The sequence below is a fragment of the Chlorocebus sabaeus genome, chromosome 13 (assembly GCF_047675955.1).
Source record: "Chlorocebus sabaeus isolate Y175 chromosome 13, mChlSab1.0.hap1, whole genome shotgun sequence".
NCBI classification, from domain to species: Eukaryota; Metazoa; Chordata; class Mammalia; order Primates; family Cercopithecidae; genus Chlorocebus; species Chlorocebus sabaeus.
The window spans coordinates 91,414,632-91,425,518 of NC_132916.1; the positions used below are offsets into that span (position 1 = coordinate 91,414,632).

At 36.4% G+C, this 10,887-nt stretch overlaps 1 long non-coding RNA gene and 1 pseudogene across 1 annotated transcript in view; both read left to right on the forward strand.

Annotated features, from left to right (window-relative positions):
• The window catches only part of LOC140713258 (uncharacterized), a 57,800-nt gene extending 47,421 nt beyond the window's left edge, over positions 1-10,379 (forward strand). Inside the window, exon 5 of the long non-coding RNA XR_012095149.1 lies at positions 10,168-10,379. This is a non-coding gene — a long non-coding RNA (uncharacterized lncRNA). The remainder of the gene's footprint in view (positions 1-10,167) is intronic.
• Positions 129-1,474, forward strand: LOC103240028 (SWI/SNF-related matrix-associated actin-dependent regulator of chromatin subfamily E member 1 pseudogene; annotated as a pseudogene).
• Positions 10,380-10,887: the final 508 nt, after the last annotated feature.

A 10,887-nucleotide genomic window follows, 5' to 3' on the forward strand; every position in this document is an offset into this window, starting at 1 on the left:
CCAGTGATTCAGTTTGCTCATCTGCATATTGATGAGGACAATAATATCTACTTCATATGTTTATTATAAAAAGTAAAGGAAATCATTCAGGTAGGGTGCTTAGAACAATGTCTTGCACTCGATAAATATTCTCGTTACTGGGGGTGTGCATGGGACAAAGAAAAGTGAAGCCAGAGCTGCGATCACTTTTTCTACCCACGGTGTCTCAGATTCATTCTTAAGAAACTGAGAACTTAATCTTCCAAAATGCCAAAAAGACCATCTTATTTCCCATCTCCCACCCCAGCTTCTGCAACACAAATACCCAGCCCACCAGGGTTTGCAACATACAATCCATACCATCATCTTGCCTACAACAACTACAGGCTGGGAGGGAACCCAGGCACCCAGGGTCAGGGCATCCTCCAGTATTACTATTCCAAAACCCCCAAAGCCACAAGATAAGCCGCTGATGCCCTACAGGAGGTAGAGCAGAAAGGTCTGGGACCAAGTAAAGGCTTCCAACACTGACCTATAGTTGTGGGAAATTGGCAAGATTATTGGTGGCATGTGGCAAGATCTCGCTAATGAAGAGAAACAATATTTAAACGAATACGAAGTAGAAAAGATAGAGTACAATGAATCTATGGACGCCCATCATAATTTCCCCGTGTCCCTTGCTTACATAAATGCAAAAAGTCTTGCAGAAGCTGCTTTAGAGGAGGAAAGTCGACCCAAACAGTCTCACTGTTCGGAGAACCTTACATGAGCCTTCTCTGCTAAAGATCAGATGATTATGATGATGGCTTTTCAATGAAGGGTACAGCCACCGCTCGTTTCCAGAGAAACCACTGCCTCATCAGTGAAATCCTTAGTGAGGGTGTGGTATCAGAGGTTCAGTCAGTTGTCACAACAGCTAGAATGCAGGTCCTCAAATGATAGATCCAGTCCTTAATGGTTCAACAGCGAAAAGTAGAAGTTGAACTTCTTCCAAAAGAGGAAAGATACCAGGAGAAGGTGAAATTCCTGGAAAGCACAGATTCATTTAACAATGAACTTAAAAGGTTGTGCGGTCTGAAGGTAGAAGTGGATCTGGAGAAAATTGCAGCTGAGATTGCACAGGCAGAGGAACAGACCCACAAAAGGCAGGAGGAAAGGGAGAAGGAGGCGGCAGAGCAAGCTTAGTGCAATGAGAGCAGCATCGTTCCTGAGGAAGAGCAAGTGGCCAACAAAGGCAAGGAAAAGAAACACAATGAGAACATTCCAATGGAGACAGAGGAGACACACCTTGAAGAAACGACAGAGCCAACAGAATGGTGAAGAAGGCAAGTCTACTCCTGAGGACAAGAAGAGCGGGCAGGAGAGGGTCGACAGTATGGCAGAGAAAGGAACCAGTGATAGTAATACTGGCTCAGAGAGCAACGGTGTAACAGTGGAGGGGCCACCACCATAATAGAAAATGAGAAAAAAGAGTAAATGTTGCCTTGTTTTATGTGTTTTAAATACTTTTATAAGTGAAAAAATTGTTTTTAGTTTCAATGGTAAAAAATATTCTCCTTACTATGATTTATTATTATTATTTGCTCATAAGAGCACAGAAAAAAGTGTAAAAATGCATTCACCACACTATAAGCCTTGGTGATGGTACTAGAAGGAGAGAGAGAAGTTACTAACTTTATATATACACCATGCTCTGCTGTTTAATTTGCTGTAAGACACGTGTGTTAACATAGTAATTTGAAAATCAAATCCAATGCAACATTTTAAAAGAGTAAACACAAAATAGAAAAAATGTTGAGGTAGACCAGCCCTACAATATATTAAGGTGTATATTGCAGAAACAGGTGGCTCTAGTAGTTAAATATATTCCAGTGGGATAGAATGGAAAGGTCTGAAATAGGCTTCAGTGGATATAAGGCTTTATTATAGGCTAAGGTAATATCTCTAATCTTTACAGAAAGGTGGGATTATTAAAAATGGTACAGAAACAGGTATCTCTTTGGAAAAAAAAAATTATGTTGATTTTCTCCCCCGTACCATAAACTGAAATAAATACCAGATGTATCAAAAACTTAAGTACTTTAAAAAAAAAGAAAAGGCAGAAGAATATTTGTCTGATTTTGAGGTAAAGAGAGCCCTTTTAAGCATGCAAACAAACAAATCTTAAGGAATAAAATAGAAATGGCTATATATACATTTAAAACTTCTGTATAACTTCCTTATTCAAGTTTTTAAAAACGATGAATTAAAAGACAAATGAAAACCTGAAATAGTACTCATCATGTGCTGACCATAAAGATAATTTATAAATAATATGAAAATGATGAACACCCCAGTATAAAGAGACTGGGCAAAATAAGTGAGAAGACAATTTGCAAAAGCAGCACACAGATGAAAATGCAAAAAACCATTCAGTGTTTTTAATAACCAAACCGAAATTCAAACAAGAAATACCATTTTTACTTATAAAATGTATCCCTTGTAAAGGTTAACTTCTAGAAGACCACTTTAATTCGTAGTGTGAAATGCCTCCATCCTGGTAGCAGCCATCGCCACCTGTTGGTGGCACTCAGAGGTAACTAGGGTTTGCTCTGAGTTACAGCTTTGCCTTTCAGAGAAAGCTCCTAAGTCAAAAGTCAGAAACTTCTGTACCTCTACCGTGTGATGTGGAGAAATGGCTTTTTCATTCTATGCTGCCACAGGGATAAAATAGTACATCTACGGAGAGCATTTAGCAATGTAAAAATCATTTAATGTGTTAATAAATTATGATTTAATGAGTGAGTTTGCATGAAATTATAAGGAAATAATCTCACACAAGAGAAAGAAACCACCTACTATCAGCAGCAGATCTGTTAAATAAATTAATTTAATTTAATGAAATTAGTAAGACAGTGATATAAAAACATGAAAAATATTTACTACATCAAGCTAAGCTGTGGGGAGGGGAAGGAAATGACAAAGTTCTATGTAGATTTTAGTCAATTTTCTTATTTTGAAATTTCTAACTCTGTTGTCATTCAGTATGACCATTGGTAAGAAGTGCTCTTTCAGTTTAGAAGGGAAGAAGGGAGGGAGGGTGAGAGGGAGGAAGAAAGGGGTAGAGACGGAGAAAAAAGAAGAGAATGAAGAATGGAGGGAGAGTGGGAGGGAGGGAGGAAGGGAAGAAACGAAGAAGGAAGGAAAGAAGGAAGGAAGGAAAGAAGGAAGGAAGGAAGGAAGGAAGGAAGGAAGGAAGGAAGGAAGGAAGGAAGGAAGGAAGGAAGGAAGGAAGGAAGGAAGGAAATTATACATGGAAATTATACATGGAAATTATACATGGAATTGAAATTATACATGGAAAATGTCTGAAATTATACATGGAAAATGCTGCAAGTTATTCTCTCTGGGAGGTAGAATGAGAAATGTTTTAATTTTCTCTTTTCCTCTGGGCATGTGTGTGTTTTATGTTTTTTGTATTTTCTACAATAAATACATACTACTTTTGTAACTAGAAAAGAAAATTCTGTAAAAAATGATGGCAGTCGGGGCAGGGAAGAAAAGAGGTCTATAGATTTGCTAAGTTCTTTTAGTTGCTGTAATAGGTGAAAGTGACAAAATGAAATTTCTGAGTGTCAGAAGCTGGACCATAGCCAGCTATGTAGCTGCCCTGGCGTCCCTATCACCCCTATGGCTCTCATTCCTCTTCTGCCCCAGGCTGGGCCCATTTTCTTTCCAATCCAATTTTACAGAAACTGCCAGCATCTAAAGTCTGTGCTCCTTGTCTATCTGCCTCTGTGGGACAACAAATCCCCACTCCTGCCAGCCTTTAATTCTCATTTCAGAATCTGATTCCTCTAAAAGGTTTTCCCAAGTTTGCCTGCTATTCTCTGCTGTCTCACCAGCACAATCTGTGATCTTGTGTAAATTAACCTCTCTGCGAATCAATTTCCCCACAAAGTGGGGATAATAAAATTACCTACATCATAGGGTTGTGATAATTAAATGAATTAATATATGTAAAATGCTTACAATAAGACCTGCTAAATAGGTAAACCACAGTAAATGCTGGCTACGATTTAACAATTGTTCTTTTATTATTTTTCCAGAATACCATTTCATAGCACTGTACTTGTATAAAGTATTAATAGGTATACTATTATATTGAAAGAAAAACTGAAGTAAGTGAGGGGAAGGCCAGCCTAAACAAAATTAGTAGGGTTCTTTACTGCAAAATTAATAGGATTTACACTAAATCTGAATGAGTGAGATAAGTGTGGAGGGTTTTCCAAAGTTCTGTTTTTTAAAAGTCCCAAACCCCTTTTCTTAAATTATCTTAATGGATGGTTGAATTTCACTTTTGGGAAGGCTGTATTTGTTTGTTTGTTTATCATTTATCATACATTTGTCTTTCTACCCCTATTCACTTCTGTTCAGTTCAAGGCCTGCTTGCTTTTATTTATTTTTATTCTTTTACTTTTAAATCAATTCGTTAGTCATTTTGAAAGCATTTTGAGATAAGAACGATATGAATGTAAGGGGATGGCTTGTTTCTAAACGAATTACATTCCTGAGGCACGAAAACCTTCTTGCCAAGCTCATGAGAGTTTGAAATAAATTTTTATTGAATGGAAGAATGAGCAGATGAATGCAAGAAAGCTACCCCACAGTCTAAAATAACAAATTCACCAATTGTTTTAGAAAGAAAGCTTATTAAAACAGAGGTTCTTAGAAGGGAGACTGCATTCTACATGAAATGTGTGTGTTGCATATATAATTTATACTACATCACTGCTGCTGATGTGTTTTTAGAAGCTTAACTCAAGAAAACCTTTCAATAGCTCAAAAATATCCAGCACATTTGTGTCATAATGAGTACCTCAAAACCCATATGAGTGCAAACACAAAAGCTGACTCAGGCAGTGATCTTGGCTGTCTTCTCTGTTTGGGTTCTTGGCATATTGCGATCAATGACGTGGAATCTTCTACTGATTCACAGTTGTTTGAGTGGGACACATGCAGGTGGTCTGGGCTAGTAAGCCTGGAGGCTCACCGGGTCCTCAGTATACAATCTCCACTCTTGTTCCACCCCTAGGTAGGCTTTTTGGTACCTGACCCTTGGTCACCCAAACAATGTGTTTAGACCCAGAAAAGGAGTTTTATCTAAATTACAGGATGCCTGGGGCTGCCTGCCCTTTGCAGATGATGGATGTAGATTAGCTGATCTAAACAATTAGTTAAGGAACAATCTGATCCCTAGTGACAATTAGGATGTTTAAGGCATCCTGCTGACAGCTGTGGTGACAGCGGACAGTAAAACTACCCTTCACTGAAATCAAGAAACTGGGTCCTTATGATTTACAGGCAGTCCCCTCCCCCTCTTCCCCATATGGGCTTTTAAAGGACTTAAAAATGACTGAAAGGAGCCGCTGCTATGTAGTGGAAAATGAAGAAATGGCAACCTATAATTCTAGCTGAATCATTTCTCAGATCTAGCTCTTCAGAGGACTAAATGAATGGGGAAAACAAAGAAAACTGATAGGGTCTACTTCCCCTGAAATAAGTTGATTTTAAAACGTAAGTCAAGATATTTTCAGAGACAGCACATAGGGGGATCCCCTTGCCTTTTAGTTTTCCCATGCATGAAAGTGTTCTGTAGTTTAAAGAGTAATACATTCTTACCCTTTACTAGATAAATTTAGGACAACAGAGTTTAGAGCAAATACTTTATTCAGGGAATCTGGAAATCCTAAAATGCCAATAGAGTACTACTGTTTTGCTACCACTCCAAAAGGAAACATTTTAAACATAAATGCTCCAAAGAAAGAATTAATTTTTTGAATTTAAAATATGTTGTATATTTACATAGGATTGGTTCCCAATTCCTCTATCAATTGAATAAGCCTGTGAATGTGCTCCAAGCTGGCTCCTTCCCTACAGAAAAGAACACATTTCTGCAGAGAGGATTTTGAGGAATGTGTCCAAATCCTAAATCCCTTCCTCCCCGAGAGAAAAAAAAAAAAATGGGAGAGAATCAGCACATGGATTTCTATTTCAACTCTTCTTTCTTAGATCTTTGAATTATGGGATATTAAAAATAAACCTAGAGGACATTGCAATGAATTTTTGGAGCAGCTGGAAAAGAAACCATAAAACGAGTGATTACAATCAGCAAAGTGTGATAACAGCTGAACGCATTAGAACCATCCTTAAAAAGTCAGACCCCACCCCCTCCCCTCTTGGGCCTGTTCGATAGAGAAGAGGATGTCACACAATACAATCCAAACACATACTCTGTCCATATTGGGTTAAGAAAATACAGTGCTGGTCATTGTCCCCAAATGACAGACATCCACAGATGGAAAGCAGGAGAATCTGACTTCCACGGTGCTTCTCATTCCACCAGGCAGATTCTGTTTGGAAAACACCCACCTGCACTAGGATCTGGCCTGAATACTATTAAAAAAAAAAAAAAAAAAAAAAAAAAAAACTTCACTATTGTCACTGCCTTCTAGAAGGAAGTTTAGATAATTTCTCTTTGTATGTCTTCCTTCGGTAAAGATAATGAAAGGAAAACCCTAAGGGCATGTAACATTTTCTTGCCTTTATTGTTTAAGTAGGGAGAGTTCTCCCTTAAAGGAGTTTTGTTCTTTCTAAGGCAGAACACAAACATTGTCCTATTGAAGGAATGCCTTTTTGATGTGTGGGTATAACATTTCACTTTTCCAAGCTGTTATCCGAATGCAGTTAAAAATTATTTAAGCAACAATGGAGGGAAAAAAAGTGAAATTTGGTTCAAGGAAAATAGTCAAATTTTGAAATATCTGCCTTAAACTGTATGTTTTTTTCTTGTTTTAACAGCTTTACATTGAAAATCCAGTTTCACACTGTGACAATTTTATTTTCATACTTGCAAATTTTTAAAACTGGAAAAATTTTTCTTCACTAGGAAGTTGCAACTATGACATGTGTAAACAGACAGTAAAAGAAAAAGAGACTATGCTTGCATATCTATGAAAAAGATCATGCCCAAATATAGAAACAGAATTTCAAAGCAGACACCATATATTTAACTCTATCTTCGAACATAACCCTTTATATCTTCAGGTTTTCACCTATTATTTTGAGATTATAGACATATGTCTTTAGCAGCCTTCACTTTGGGAACTCATTTTCAGTGCACAACATTAAATACATAATTCTCTCAAAAAGAATGAAACTTCTCATTTTTAAATTTTTTATTAATTTAATTAAACTTATTTATTAATTTATGGAGTACATGTGATATTTGATACAAGGACACAATGTGAAATGATCAAATCTGGGTAACTGGGATACCTGCCACCTCAAACATTTATTATTTCTTCGTGAAGAGTAACACTTTCTTAGGGTCGGGCATCAAAGTTTTTCCCAACATAGCTCTTGGTTTCCTTTTTAAACCCAAATATTTGTGTAGAAAAAAATATAAAATATCAACGTTTAAATAGTAAATTAGATTGACTATTTCAGATTTGTTGAGTATATAAATCTAACTTAATGAGATATTAATGAATAGTTCTGGAAATATGGCATCTCAAAATCCAAGTAGATATAGTATCTGTTTATTCTTACTGGGATTTTAAAATCCTGACCCTCTCCAACCAACCCTCCCCGCCAGACAAAAAATGCTTGTCTGTATAATCAATTTTATATTATGTAGGCATATATTTAACCTACTTCTACATAAAGAATGGTTTCTTTTTAAAAAAACTTTTTAAAGTTAAGATTAAATTTTTTTACATTAAAATAAAAACTTTCTTTAAAGATTTAAAGACAGTTGCTTGGCAAAAATTTACGTACATATATCTCCTGAGCAATTTTATTTATAAGGACTTATTAGTCAATTGTTTAGAAAAATTAAAAATAGCCTGTTCAATGAGTAATAAGCAAAATTTTTTAAATGATGATAGAGCCATGAATAATGAGATTTTTCTAAGAGCATTTAATAATTTGGGAAAGTGCTCATGATATGAGACTAAGTAAAATGAATAAGATAAAAAATGGAAGATATGGTTCATATGGGAGGATATTTTCTTCTTGGCAATGGAAGATGCTGATGGTTGACCAGACCACTGTCTTTAAGGCTCCATTTTAAAATGAATCATACGTATTTTTGTAGCTGTGAACCTTATCCTCTATGCTTCTTTCCCTTTGAAAATCGAGCGCTCTCTTTTTTCCCTTTACACAGAGCAATATATCTGCCCAGTAAAACAATAAAAATGATGGAAATTATTTGGGGAATGGAGATTAATTTGCAGTTTATTTAAAGATTTTGCATCTTTCTTTAATGCTTTCAACAGGGCATAGTCCAGGGTGCTAAACTAAAACAAAGGTGCTAGCTTGAAATCTTCATTTATTGAAAATCTATTCACCTTCCTTCCTTTATCATGAAAAAAATACAGTTACTCTGACTTCATTAATAACTAAATTACCTTGAGTCTTTGAATTTTAAAATTGTACTATATGGCATAATTTATTAAAAGGTTAAAAGTGGATTTCTAGGAATTTAGATATGAGCGGTTTTTTTAACCTAAAATGTTTTCAGGAAAAAAATTAATTCAAACTTGGAAATTATATGATACTGCTACTATTCTTTTTATCCCAAACCTTCATTTCCATCAGCTGTATAAACATACTTGAGAGAGCTAAGTATACAAATGTCCAACCGATTTATAATTGCTTAGTTATTTTCATCAGTACTGACGGTCAGTGGGTTTTTAATGTAAATATTTTACATGTACAATGAGAAAGAGACACAAGAACGAAAGCTTGAGAAGGTTTATTCTCTGCTGCTTGAAATAGCGCGTGGAGTACGAGGGTGGGCAAATCTGGGCCTTAGAGCGCCACCCCATGGTAGACTGGGCGAAGGCCACTGCAGGGGTGTGCTCGGCTCTTTGGTCCAATATTCTCTGCTTTGTCCGTGTGAAAGAGCTTCCTTCACTCAGCTTATTTAAAGCATCAACAACTCTAAATAACTTACCTTCTCTGCACCAGTGGTTGAGTAATTGCTGAATTTAGGAATCCCTTTGAGTATTTCGTACTCTGACTTTAAGAACAGGCTTCCCAACGCCTGCCTTGGCCCAACCCCAGGATAAAACAGAAAATGTGTGGGGGTCTGAGTAAATAAATAATCTCACAACAAGGAAAGCGTTGTTAGCTTGTGAGCCTGGGCTGCAAAATTCCCTCTCACAAAAAGACTGGTTTAATGATCAGTTTCAATATCTACCATCAGTATTCATACTGTCTCTACATTGTTACTTTGCAAAAGATCATAAGATTGGCTAAAATTGCCAAAACCAGTAAACAAGAATAAATGCAGTTAGACTTTCTGGGGTGTTAAACCAGAATGTGTACGTGTGGGTCGTTATCGGCTTAGAAAATTAGAAAATCAGGAACAGTACAGAACAGGATTAGAAAATTAGGAACAAAAGCAAGGCACTGTGAAATGGCAATTAAATTCTTGTTTGATTTAAATGCCTTTCTTTTGTAACAGCTATACATCCCTTCCATTTTTATCCCAGTGGTTTCTTTTATCTAAAGTAAAAAGAACATTACCTTTCTTGAGTTCATTCCAAAATTGCTTAGGGTAACATGGAATAATATAATTGAAAATTCTCCCTGTCACTTTCATACCACATTAGTGGAATAGAAATGTGTTAATAACGTTAACTCTTAAGGCTATTTGTTTGCATCAACTTTAAAAAATGTTTAAATTGTTGTTACCTTTCTCAATATTAGTAAGTTCTCAAGACTCCCATACACAATGGAAAAAAAAAAAATCCATTTACAAATGTAACAAGCCCGGGCAGAGGCATTTCTTCAGGCAATTCCCAAAGAAAAGAATTGGGACAAGGAGTCAGAAGCAGGGGCCCCATCTAGCATTTCCAGATCCACACACCCCCTTTCTGTCAAAAATCTTCCAGTTGACTTCACAAATGGTTTTACTGGTATGATTGGGGTGAAAACCAGCAACATTGGGTGAGGAGATATAAATTCCGCCAAGAAAATAAAAAGTCCAATAGTGAAAAAATTCCCAGGAAAGCACTTGGAAAAGAGGATGGGAAGAGTAGCTAAATGGCAGTTTTCTGCCTGTCCAACCCTCCCTTCTAATGACTTCTTTTATGTCAACAGAACTGCCACTTCACTTATCTCAGGATTTCCCTTTTTCAGGAATGGCGATGGTAATGAAGTATTTTTGATGAGCACAGCCATTGTTTGCTCTGCGCTGTCCTCACCCCTTAAAAGAATTTACCTTATTATTATGAAAGCTTTTTGTCTTAAAAAGTATTACATGTTAATGGAACTGTCGTTTAACAAATGTTTTATAAGTGTACCAATCAAGCACATTGTCAAAATAAAAGATAGGAAATAAGTGAAAAAAATTGTCTTTTTTATACTTTATAGTTCAATTTAACACTGCTATCTTTTTAAAAACTGCAGAATATAGCATACACAGGTAAGTATTTACTGTGTACAGAATAATAATAAAATAAACTCACTTGTAACCATCTGATTAAGAAAGAAGATGTCGCTCCACTTTGGAAGTTCTCTACTGCCCCTTCTTCACTACAGTAACCTTTATCCTGACTTCCGTGACATTCCTTCTCTTATTCTTGTTGTTGTTGTTGTTTTTAAAATATAGTGTTACTATCCATGTAGGTATAAACTGAATTATTTTGCAGGTTATCTGCTGACCTTTCAATGTGTCACTTGGAAGGAGAAGTCCATCTCCTCCAAGATGTAATTTGTAGATATGTCATCGTGTGCTCCCACCTCTTTTTCCCATTCAAAAGACTCAAGTCTCCCAGGACCCACATCCCTTTCCTAAGAGGACTTCAGTGCTCTTAATTCCAGTTTACCCTGGGAGATTCTTAAGCTGTAGATGATGGA